Source organism: Galeopterus variegatus, unplaced genomic scaffold (assembly GCF_000696425.1).
Source record: "Galeopterus variegatus unplaced genomic scaffold, G_variegatus-3.0.2 Scaffold4506, whole genome shotgun sequence".
NCBI classification, from domain to species: domain Eukaryota; kingdom Metazoa; phylum Chordata; class Mammalia; order Dermoptera; family Cynocephalidae; genus Galeopterus; species Galeopterus variegatus.
This window is the reverse complement of record NW_007730617.1, coordinates 58,210-71,225: the sequence shown is the minus strand read 5'-3', so window position 1 is coordinate 71,225 and position 13,016 is coordinate 58,210. Positions and strand designations below refer to the sequence as shown.

Here is a 13,016-nt window from a genome sequence, read left to right as displayed (position 1 = left end):
AATTTCCTTTCTTCTGCTTACTTTAGATTTAATTTACTTTTGTTTTCCTAGTTTCTTAAGATAGAATCTCAAATAGTGAATTTAAGACCTTTTTATCCTTCTAATACAAGAATTTAGCTCCATCTACCAGGCTTTGTTGTGCAATGTTTTCATTTAAACCAATTCAAGATATTTTCTGTTTTCTCTTGTGATTTCTTCTTTAAAATGTAAGTTATTTGGAACATGTTGTTTAATTTCCAAATATGTGAGAATTTTCCAAATGTCTTACTGTTATCTATGTCTAAGTTAATTCTACTTTGTTTGGAAAACATCCTTCGTATGATTTTAATCCTCCTAAATTTATTGAGTCTTGTTTTATGGACCAGACTATGGTTGTTTTGGTGTTTCATGTGCACCTGAAAAGATTGGGTTTTCTGTTGCTAGGTAGAGTGCTCTATAAATATTATTTTAATAAAATTGGTTGATAATGTTTTATAAGTTTCTCTATTCTTACTGATTTCTATATATCATACTAATTATACAGATGAATGTTGAAATTTCCAGGTATAATTTGGATTTGTCTCTTTAATCTTTCAGTTCTAACAGTTTTTCTTATATTTAGATGCTTTGCTGTTAGGTATAAACACACTTAGTATTGTTGTGTCTTCTTGATGAAACAACCCCTTTATTATTTTATATTTTAATATTACTTTTCTCAGGTGAACTACACAAGTCATTCAGTTTGAGATGTCAAATGTGAGAGTACTTCAAAAAGCTCATGGAAAAATAGAATTGAAAAATAATACGAATATTTCCATGCACTTTTGATGTGCCCACGTATATGTACACATGATTCATTTTAATCACTAAATTTCTCTGCCTCTCTTCCATTTAAGATTGTGGTCGCAAATTCATCAAACATACCCTGGGGATATTGTTCATACTGACACTTGTTTCTCTGTATTCATCCTATTCTACCTTCTGGCTAATAATTGTCCTTTTTCTTTTTTTTTTTTTTTTTTTAGAAACTGATGCTTATTTTCCATTTTGCTTAAGAGCTTATTTCCAGTTTGCTTAAGAGCTCATGGAAGAACAGCTTAAGACTGCTCAGTGTTTGTTCTTACCCATTCAGTGGCCTGAACAGTGGAAGCTGCAGACCAGTCTTCAGTAGCAGGCCAAGCACTCCAGTCTTCAGTAGGGAACCGCTGAATAGACACAGAGGGCACCTGTACAGACCAGTCTGCAACCTCAAGTCGGGTAGCAGTAACCTCAGGAGCTGGAGCAGTACATTCACCCTGAAATTCTTCCTTGGTCACAGCTTTTCAGCAGTGTCCTGCTCTTCCTTTTCAATCTCCGCAGGACCTCTGTAGAAGGAGAGATCAGGCATGACCTCCCACAAGTGTTCACAGGAGATGGTGCCACGTATATGCAGAATTTCTCGGGCCAGCATGCAACACATCAGACCCACTGAATGAGCTCCCTTGTTATTACATGGGATGGCGATGTCCACATAGCGCAGAGGAGAATCTATGTTTCACAGAGTGGTGGTAGGCAGGTAAATGTAACAGGCTTTTGTGAGAGGTTGGTAGTCAGCCCTAGGGTCAGTAACCACAAGAAGACATGGCTCCTGGAAGGCTGCCTGGATCTGGTTAGTGAAGGTTCTGGGAGTGAAGCAGCCAGCAATAGGAGTGGCTCCAGTGACGGCAGCAGATCTCAGCACAGCCTGCTGGCCAGTATTCCTGGAGGATATGATAATGACATCTGCAAGGTTTTCAATGGCAACAATGGAACGAGCTGCCAGCAGAAGCTTCTCCCAGGTCCTCTTTAGATTTATTTTGTAGATGCCATCATCACCTTTCCTTTTGTAGATGTACTGTCCCATTTCGAAGTCAAGAATGGTGCCACCTAAGTGGATTCCTGCTGCAAGGAATTTGAGGACATCCTCTTCCTTCATTTGCAAGACATCAAGGGCTCCGGACATTGTGAAAAGTTCCCTTTAAGTTAGGATAGGAACCCAGAACAATGCCATATGGACCCCTTTCTGGGCAGTGCGGAAAAGAGTCCTTGTTCTGGAATCTATTTTTATCTCATATTAACATAGCCACTCTAGCTTTCTTTCAATTTATGATTGATGTGTAGCTTTATCTACAGTGTTCTTATTAACTTATCTAGGTCTTTGTATTTAAAGACAGCATGGAGTTGGGTCCTGCTTTTTTTTTTTTTTAAATCTAATCTGACAATCTCTCCCTTTTAATTTGTATGTTTAGACCTATGGTTCTCAAACTTTCTGGCCACATGATCCCTTTACACTCAACATGATTTTGTTTACATGGGTTACATATTTTTGATATATACTCTATTAGAAATCAAAAGAGAAACTTTAAAAATATGCTTGTTGCTAAATTTAAAAATAATAAAATAGCATTACATGCTAACATATATTTATGAAAAATAAATAACTTATTTTTGAAAAAAGTTAAAAGAGTGGCTTTACAGTTTGCAAATCTCTTTAATGATTTTTGGCTTCATAAAGGAAGACTGGATTTGGATATCTGCTCCTGCATTTAATCTATTGTGGTGTGTCGTGTGTGTTGAAGTACCTGAAGAAAATCTGGCCTCACAGGAATATGCAGTTGGAACATGAAGCTTGAGACATATGTTCCCCTCTAACAGCCCAATGGTAGGTCCTTGTCTTCCTAACCTGAGATTAGAAACCATTCACATATTTTTCCTATCATTTTGTTTTTTATTTTTATTTCCTAAATTTATCTGGAATTAATTTATGTGTGCACTGGGAGATATGAGTCTAGCTTAACTTTACCCCAAATAGAAAGCAAATTTTCCCTAATAAATATATTGAATGGACAATCATTTCTCAGATTATTTTAAATTTTTTTCTTTAGCACAAACTAAATTGTTGATAGATGTCATATAAAGTGTTTTCTGGTCTATTCTATTTGTTAATTTATTTTTTCCTATGCTAATACCACACTGTTGCAATTAATGAGTTTACATCGACGTCTATTAAGGCAAGCCCTTCCAAATTGTTCTTCTCAGTCAGACTTTCTTGGTTGTTCTGGCACACTTTCTTTTACATGTGCACATTCCACCCAGAATTCAGTTTCACTAAAAATGTTGTAATAATTCAGTAATTTAAATAAAATTTATAATTTTATAATATTGAGTCTTTTCACCCAGAACATAGTGTATATCTCTATTTATTTAGATTCAGATAATATTATAATTTCTTCATTTAAGTCTTGAATAATTGTTTTATTCAGTTTATTTTAGGTATTTTAGTTTTGAACTTTTATTAGTGGAAACATTTTTCAATGGCATTTCTAATTAAAATACATTTATTATGATTTTATATATGCTACCTTGCAGAACTCAGTCACTTGTTACTGGTGTTACCAGTTAATTAGCTACCAGTTAATTCTCTTAGATTGTCTGAAAATTATGATTATATATGAAAATTACTTTTTTTCTTCCTTACTTTCCCTAATACACTGTCTAGGACTTCTAATAAATAAAAGAGAGCAGTGGCAATAGATAAATACATTGTTTAATCCTCCTTCTAGTGTGATTTTAAAAAATTTTCTGTGAAGATTTCTGAAAGAAATCCTTTATAACAGTTAAGAAATTTTTTTCTGATTTGTATTTACTAAGGATCTTTAGAAAGGATGAGTATTGATCGTTATCGTCCTTTTTGATTATCTATTGAGAGGATAATCATTTTTCTTTATGCAGTGAATGCCATTGACAGTTCTTTTCAGCACAAACCAGTGGTGCGCTGGAAGACTGACCCTTTGTAACAAAAAGTGTCCTGATTTGTAACATTTGCCAATTTCCATGGTTTACTTGCAGCATAGGTGATTTGTAGCTATCAGTTTTATCAATCGGCTCACAAAATTACTGATTATTTAACGATAAATTATCATGTGTTTGTATAAGTCAGTTCCATCCCAACAGTTCATAAAACAACTTTACATTCTTGGATAAATTTTACCTGGTCATTCTGTAAAAATGCCTGGATCAGGTGCCTTTTAAAAATAAAGATGTTTTACAAGCTTTTCAAATCTATGTAAGATTATTAGACTATTCTAGGTTTCTATTTCTTTTTGTGACAATTTTGTAACATATATTCCCTGAAAAATCATTTTTTTTCTGCATTTCAAATTTTGGCAGATATTTATAGTATTCTTTTATAATTTGAATCTTTTTTGTGTGTTCCAGGTCCCTGCTTTTACTTTCTAATGCTAACCATTTATATTCTCTCTTCATTTTTTCTTGACCAAGTCAAGAAGAATTTCTTTCTTTCTTTTTTGAGTTAATTTATTGGTTCTTGAGTTTTATACATTTACTTTTACCTTTTTTTGATTTCTAGTTTGAGTATTTAAAGCCATAATTTTGTACAAATTTATTAGGTTGTGACAGGTAGTGCTCTTATTACCATTATTCAGTGTTTCAGATGCACTGTAGGTTAAATTAAAGGCATGCCTTCCTCCCCACATGCAGATTGCATTACATTTCTGAAGTATTTAGCCAAACATGAATTAACTAATTAGAAGGAAAGTTCTACATAGAGCTACATAGAGCTAAAGCAGATAGATCAGGTCTCAGCCAATTCCCTTGGTCACCAGAGTCTCTAACACAGATACAAAACTACTGATGACACTTCTCTCACAAGATGATTACTAGATATGAAAAGCTTGATTCTTTTTAATTTTTTATTATGAACATGTTTAATCATACAGAAAAAAGAATAGTGAAATGAATCCAGTATACTCACCATCTGGAGTCAATATACTGGAGAAAGATTTTGCCAAACTTGCTTCACTTATTTCTTCTTAATTCCCTTCCTTCTTTTTTCTTCCTCCCATTCTTCCATTTTATTTTTATTTTTTGTTTCACTGAATTAAAAAAAAAATATATATATATATATATATATATCATGTCATTTAACTCACACATACTTCAGGAGGTATTTTCTTACATAACCACAAGGATGTTATTTCACTTGACAAAATCAACAGTGGTCTTTGGTTTTATTCAATACCCTGCCCAAGTCAAAATTTTCTGATTGCCTCAGAAAATGTTTACAGTTGACATGTTTTAATTAGGATCCCCTAAGTGTCCACCTATTACATTTAGTTGTTATATATTCTAAGTTTCTTTAGTCTAACATAGTCCATTTTTTCTTAAACCTGATTTTTCATACCATTGAACTTTTCCAAGAAACCAGTTCAGTTGTCACATGAAATGTCCCATAGTCTGTATTTGTTCATTGCTTTCACATAGTGTCATATAACCTCTTCTACATTCTCTAATTCCTATAAATTGGAAATTTTGCTTGATTTGATTCAGGTTCAACTTTTTGGGGGCACGAATATTTCATAGGTAGTCCTATCTGTTTTATATTGAATAACTTAAGAAAGTATGTAATGGATGTCTGATTATTCCACTTTATGAATGATAAAATTGATCAGTGGTTTCAGATGGTGACAGACTGATTCTTCCATTGCTAGGTTTACTATCAAGCTTTTAGTTCATATTTTATCTATTGATGATCATGACCTAAATCAATTATTTGTTTAGGGGTGGTAACATAATAATTTTTAAAATTGTGTCTTTTCTTCCACATTTATTAGCTAGATTTCTACTGTTTTAATAATTATTTCCAATGATGTTCAAGATTTGCTTTTTATTTTATTTTTAATATTTATTTATTGAATATGATTATAATTGACTGTTTTCTTTCCTTTTCCTTTTTCTTTTTAACTCACCAGTTTTTCTAGTCAATCTATCTCAGTAAGTTCTAGACTTTTTCCTCTTTGGTGCTCATGTGTCCCATCTTCCTTTGTGTTGGTTGCTGTGCTATTTGGACATAACACCATTAGTTTGTGTTACTACCCTTGCTTTCTGGCACAAGATGTCTCAGACAAACTTTCTTTATTTTATGCTTCAGACAATGTTCTCTTTATAGTTGACATGTTTTAACTAAGACCCCCAAAGTGTCCACCTATTGCATTTAGTTGTTATCTCTGCTGGTATTTATGGAGTACAGTCTTCCTATAGGAGCTCTCATTGCTACTGAGTTGTCATTGCTCTTAGACAGAACTAGGAAATACATACTTTTGAAAGAAAAAAGTTATGATTTCATATTATTTCTAATTCAAATTTGAAAATTTGAGTTTTTGCTCTTTTCTTGATTTTATTCCTATATCTTGTTTTCATATGCTAAAATTAACTCCTAACAACACCAACATAATTACATACTTGCTATACTCTACTATATCAAAATGCATCACATTATTAATTATATAATTTATTTGCATTCTTATTCGGTTTATTGATTTTTGAAAGATGTGCAATAAAATCTTTAAATATTGAGGTAGGAGGTGCTCAGTTTCACAGGGTTGGGGTTTCAGGACACACATCCAGGTTTCAATCCACTCCCCAAGATCTCAGTCCCCTCCTCTAGGCACTCACCTAGAGAAGTTACTGTTGCTAGTTGGACCTTTTTTCGGCACCTACACAGGGAAACTGAGACCACAAGGGGTGGACATATGCAAATCCAGTGGTTGGGCATGCTCAGTAGAGAAGGCTTATATAACCCTAACAGCAGAGCATGCTCAGTAAAGTGGAGTTTACCCCTTGAATGACCTTCCACTAGAGGTGCTAAAGAGCTCAGAATATTCTTGAATACTTCTGGTACATATGATAGAATTTTACCAATGAACATGCCCAAAAAGGAGGCCAATTGAGCATGTGCAAGGCTATGTTGCATAACTGGGAACCACCCCTTAATTGAATATTCATTAGATATCATGAATATGTATTGGATAGCAACACTATAAAAGCTGAATCCCAGTAGGAGATTCACCTTCCTGGGGCCAACCCACACTTTACTCGCTGAGGTGTGTATGCTTTACTTTTGTGCTAAACTTACTTTTAGCAGGTTGCTGCTCACTCTCTTGAGCCAGCCTGCACTCTGTACTAAACTTTAAATGTGTATTTCTTCTGTATTAAACTTGGTGTGGGCCCAGCTCAATCTCTGGAGCTAGGCCCCACTTTCTCTGTGAAGTCTATATTTCTTATCAGTTACATTAAAACTGTTCTTACTCTCTACTAACTCTGCTTTTGAATTCCCTCCTGTGGTAGAGTTAAGAACTCAGTAAGGGGATGGGATGGGTTGAGGCTGGCTATCAGGACTCCCGAGACTATTCCTACAGCATCACTATGATTGTAGATTTTTCTATTACTCTTTTATATACACACATATTTTGCTTTTACGTATTTTAAAGCTCTGCTGTGAGGTGCACAAAAGTTCAAAACTGTTGTGTTTTTATAATGGATGCTACAGTTTGGCAATATGAAATATTCATCTTTGTCCTGTTTTATGCCTGTCACGCTGAATTTTGTCTGTCAGCTAATACTATTGTTATGGTTGCTTTCTTTATTTAAACATCTTTATTTTCAGAATTTTGGTGCCATGTTTTAGGTGTGCCTTCTTACTGTTAAAATTTGTGTATGTTTATGTGTGTGTATGTGCATATGTACTTGTATCCATATATGCAGGACTGCATTTTTCCCTTATTCTAACATTCTCAGCCTTCCAAATAGGGCACTACCTCTGCTATACATTTATACTTTTAAAATGTATAATATTGGTTATTAAGGATTTGGAGTAGAAGGAGAGGTAAACAAATGTTCTCAGTATGCCATCATAACTGAAAATATTATTGACTCTTTTTTTACAAAAACTAAAAGGGTTTGAATTTGCATAAGAAGATTGAACTACAAGAAATTAAAAAAAAAATCACGGTTAAGAGTCCAGCTAACATTTAAAATGGATGCTTACATTAATTTGATATGTGGCCAGAAATATGCATATGAAAAATAAGTGTGTAATGAAATTAATATATTACTGAAAATACTATTCTCAGTCTCCAGGAGATGAAAAAAAGCAATGTCTCTTCAATAAACTAGCAAGTGAAAAAGAGATGTCTGTAATTGAGTTGAGGAAAGTAGGTGGCAGAGATAGTGGCAGAGATATCCAGTGTCAGAGTTTTTTGGGGGGAGGCTACTGCCCTTATCCAGAGGCCCCGATAGTTAACCTGTTCTCTAACATCTATTGTATTCTCAATTAGCTGCTGGCCAAGTGCTGCTAACAACTTAAAGCAGAATATTTCTTAATAAATTTTAAACTAGGTAAAGCTTGGACAGGTTGTGAAACTTTAGGCACCAAGTCAAGGAGGATCATAAGATTTCGTGCTATGCACAGTTCTACTTATTTTTCGCTGGTTACTGGTTCTATGAGATAGGTACTATTATTCACAACTTATACATGAAGAAGCTAAAACACAGTTAAAGAAAATTGTCAAGTTTGTAGCTACTACACAGGAAAGATAAATTCTAACTCATGCGTTTGAACACATATTCTTTAGAACATATGTCTAACCACTATGCAACGCTGTTGAAGGGAAGAAGAAAGAGAAAGAGGGGAGAGAGAGAGAGAGAGAGAGAGAGAGAGAGAGAGAGAGAGAGAGAGAGAGAGAAAAGCTCAATGTCTTAGAAATTTATGCTCCATAAGCTGCCACCTATTCTGCCTAACTGAAAAAACCAAGCAGTGATGGGATCGGTCTTTCTTTGTTCATTTCCTACTATAATATGCATACTCTTGGGAGAATAGTTTCACAAATATTTTAGAATCATTTGAAGTGCTTAGGTGGGTATTTTCTGGTACGTGTCCTTGACATTATTGAGATGAGGAGAGGTAAGAAAGTAGAGGGATGCTGACTGAGGACAGAACAAAGGAACTGTGAAGATCTTAGGGTCAACTTCATTAACTCCAAGTCTTGACTTATTGTTTGTGGTGTCAAAATGCACATAGGCACTTTTCTTTTAGAATTGTCACAGGCGAAAGACACAGATCACCATTCTCTGTAGACAATTTGTTAAAACAAAGCACTAACTACTTATGAACCATCTCGGACCAGGGGCATTTGTGAGTCCTCCTGTGGCAGGAGAGCATGTGGACTAAGTCTGGAGCACAGAAGAGAATGGCAGGGTTGGATCCCAGTGCAGCAACTGAAACCATGCACAGTTCATTTTATCTTACAGTGCCTCCATATCCTTAACCATAAAGAAGGGCTCTACTATTACCAAGTTATAGGGGAGTTGTGTCAGTCCAATAAGACTACTCGTGTGAAGTTCTTATAGTAGTACCTGCAAAATGTTTAAGCAATATATGTGTCAGGAGGCAGCCAGGGAAATGTACATTATAGAGTTATGGACCTTTAAGTATAAGAGTTTTCTTATATTCTATGTATAGCACCAGCTCTAACTCAGGTCAAAAGTAACTTTTTATCATAAAGTAATGTATATACTCATTCAAAAAAATTTAGAAAAAGAGAAAAAATATATTAACTGTCTATTCCCAACAACTAGACTGTGACTGGCTGTTTACCTTTTATTTTTTAATGTCTATTAGGAGCTTACTACATGCCTTTTGATATGCATCTGTCCACCAAGATTATATAGTTTAAATACAAGCATAAGTCTCTTTGTTTTGCTTCACTTTATTGTACTTCACAGATATTGTATGTTTTACAAATTGAAGGTTTGTTGCAACCCTGCATCAAGCAAGACTATCTGTACCCTTTTCCCTAACAATTTGTGTTTTTGTCACATTTTGGTAATTCTTTCAATATTTCAAACTTTTTCAGTATTGAAATGTCTGTTATGGTGATCTGTGATCCGTGATCATTAATGTTACTGTTGCAATTGTTTGGGGTGCCACAAACGGAGCCCATATAGGATGGCAAACTTAATCAATAGATGTTGCGTGTGTTCTGACTGCTCCACTGACATATTGTTCGCCATCTCTCTCCCTCTCCTTGGGCCTTCCTATTCCCTGAGACACAGCAATATTGATATTAGACCATTTAATAACCCTACAATGTCCTCTAGGTGACCAAGTGAAAGGAAAAGTCACCTGTCACTCACTTTAGATCAAAAGCTAGAAATGACGAATCTTAGTGAGGAAGGTGTGTCAAAAGCCAGCACAGGCTGAGAGCTAGGCCCCTTGTGACAGTGAGCCAACTTGTGAATGCAAAGGACAAGTTCTTAAAGGATATTAAAAGTGCTGCTGCAACGAACGCATGAATGATAAGAAAGTGAAATAGTCATTGCTGCTATGGAGAAAGTTTTAGTGGTCTGGATGGAAGATCAAACCAGCCACAACATTCTCTTAAGTCAAAGCCTAATCCAGAGCAAGCCCCTAACTCTCTTCAGTTCTATGAAGGCTGACAGAGGTGAGGAAGCTGCAGAAGAAAAGTCTGAAGCTAGCAGAGGTTGGTTCGTGAGGTTTAAGGAAAGAAGCTGTCTCCATAACATACAAGTGCAAGGGGAAGCGGCAAGTGCTGGTGTAGAAGAGGAGCCTGAGCATGTGACTGAATCACTGCAACCTCATGATAAAACTTTAATGGATGAGGAGCTGCTTTTTATGGATGAGCAAAGAAAGTGGTTTCTTGAGACGGAATCTCCTCCTGGTGAAGATAATGTGAACATTGTTGAAATGACAACAAAGCATTTATTACATAAACTTAATTGATAAAGCAGAGGCAGAGTTAGAGAGAATTGACTCCAATTTTGAAAGAAGTTCTGTAGTGGGTAAAATGCCAGCAAACAGCATCACATGCTACAGAGAAATCTTTCATGAGTCAATCAATGCAGGAAACTTCATTGTTGTCTTATTTGAAAGCCATCCCAACCTTCAGCAACCACCACCTTGATCAGTTAGCAGACATCAACACCAAAACAAGATCCTCCACCTGCAAAAAGACTATGACTCACTTAAGGCTTGGATGATCATTAGCATTTTTAGCAATAAAGTCCTTTTTAATTAAGATATGTTCATTGTTTTTTTAGACATAAAGCCATTGCACATTCAGTAGACTACGATAATGTAAACATAATTTTTATATGTACTGGGAAAAAAAATTGCGTGACTTGCTTTGTTGCAATATTTGCTGTATTACAGTGGCATAGAACTGAACCCACAATATCTCTGAGGTATGCCTGTAAAAATTAATAATAATGCATAAATTTTGTAGTGTTTCACTTTTGCCAAAAAAATGTTTAAAGATCTTCTCACTTAATCCTCATAACAATTTTATGTGGTGGGTGTTATTTTAATCCAACTGTGGGATGGAAAAAGTGAGTTTTTAAAAAAAAATTTTTTTTAATTGACCAAAATTTGTATGTATTTGTTATGTACAACATGATGTTTTGAAATACATATACCCAGAAGTTGAATTGCTGGATCATATATTAGTTCTATTTTTAACTTTTTGAAAGACCTCCATATTGTTTCCCATAATGGTGCTACTAATTTACACTCCCTGCAACGATGTGTAAGGGTTCCCTGAGATAGTTAGCCTTAGAAAGGTTAAGTGATTTGTCCAAGATGCCACTGTTAACATGACCTTGAAAAATGGGTAGAATTTTACAGGCTGAACGGCCAGTGAGGCTGATTATTTTGGACTATTTTTATGATATGGTTATGTATTAGTTCATTTTTCTGTTGCTATAACAGAATACCTGAGACTGGGTAATTTATAAAGAAAAGAGGTTTATTTGACTCATGATTCTGGGACAGTTACATCTGGCTTGGGCCTCAGGCTCCTTCCATTCATGGCAGAAGGCTGCAGGCAGCTGGCAGTTGCAAGGAGATCACATGGCGAGAGGAAGCAGGAGAGAGAGAGGAGGTGCCAGGCTCCTTTTAACAACCAGCTCTCCTGAGAAATAACAGAGCAAGAACTCAATCACAACCCCACCCCCAAGGGAGGCCATTAATCTATTCATGAGGGATCCACCCCCATGATCAAAACACCTCCCAACACGGCCACATTGGGGATCAGATTTCAACATGAGCTTCAGTGGGACAATGCATCTAAACTATATCAGGTTATGAGAAAACATTAAACTGCAGAATTTTAAAAAGTGATATTTATATTGGTTAAGAATGCATTTGGTTGCATGCAGTAGAAGAAAACCCAATTATTATGGTTGAACCTAATATTTGTTAATGTTTTTATACAACAATAAGCTTGGAATCTGGTGTGGTACAGGACATTCTGTCTTTGTTCCATGCTCTTTCTTCCCACATGACGTCCTTAGTGTGTAGTTTTACCCTCATGCTTGTCACCACATGGTCCCAGAATGGCTGCTTCACCTTGATCTTCATGTCTGTGTATCAGGCAGTTATAAGAAGTGGGAAAAGCAAAGGGGTATCACTCTCAAATGTAAGAAGTATTTTCAGAAGTTCCCAGAAGCTTTCTGCTTCTATCTTATTGGCATAAACTTTGTCCCAAGGCTATTCCTATCTGTGATCAAGGTTGAGATATTGAGGGTTTATTTTACTGTGCACATTGCCACCTTAAACAAAATCTGTCTTTTTTTCTTAAAGAAGAGGAGAATAGATAATGGATAGGCAACGGACAAAGTCCCCCACCTGGCCTATTAACAAATAGAAACTGGCAAATGAATTGCATAAATACATTCTGAATATAATCTTTTGAGACAAAGCTGTATTTCTCTTTGGGGAAAAGGAATATGGGAATTTCTATTCACCAATAGTGAACATGCAGAAAGAGAAATCAAGAAAGCCTGCCCATTTACAATAGCCACCAAAAAAATAAAATACCTAGGAATTGAGCTAACCAAGGATGTGAAAAATCTCTATAACGAGAACTACAAACCACTGCTGAGAGAAATTAGAGAGGATACAAGAAGATGGAAAGATATCCCATGTGCTTGGATTGGAAGAATCAACATAGTGAAAATGGCCATACTGCCCAAAGTGATATATAAATTCAATGCAATCCCCATCAAAATTCCAATGACATTTCTCTCAGAAATGGAAAGAACTCTCCAGACATTTGTATGGAATAACAAAAGACCTCGCATAGCCAAAGCAATGCTGAGCAAAAAAAAAAAAAAGCTGGAGGCATAACACTACCTGACTTTAA

General features: G+C 35.4%; 1 pseudogene; it reads right to left on the bottom strand.

The window, feature by feature from the left end:
* Positions 1–1,076: 1,076 nt before the first annotated feature.
* LOC103603223 lies at positions 1,077–2,257 on the bottom strand (annotated as a pseudogene).
* Positions 2,258–13,016: the final 10,759 nt, after the last annotated feature.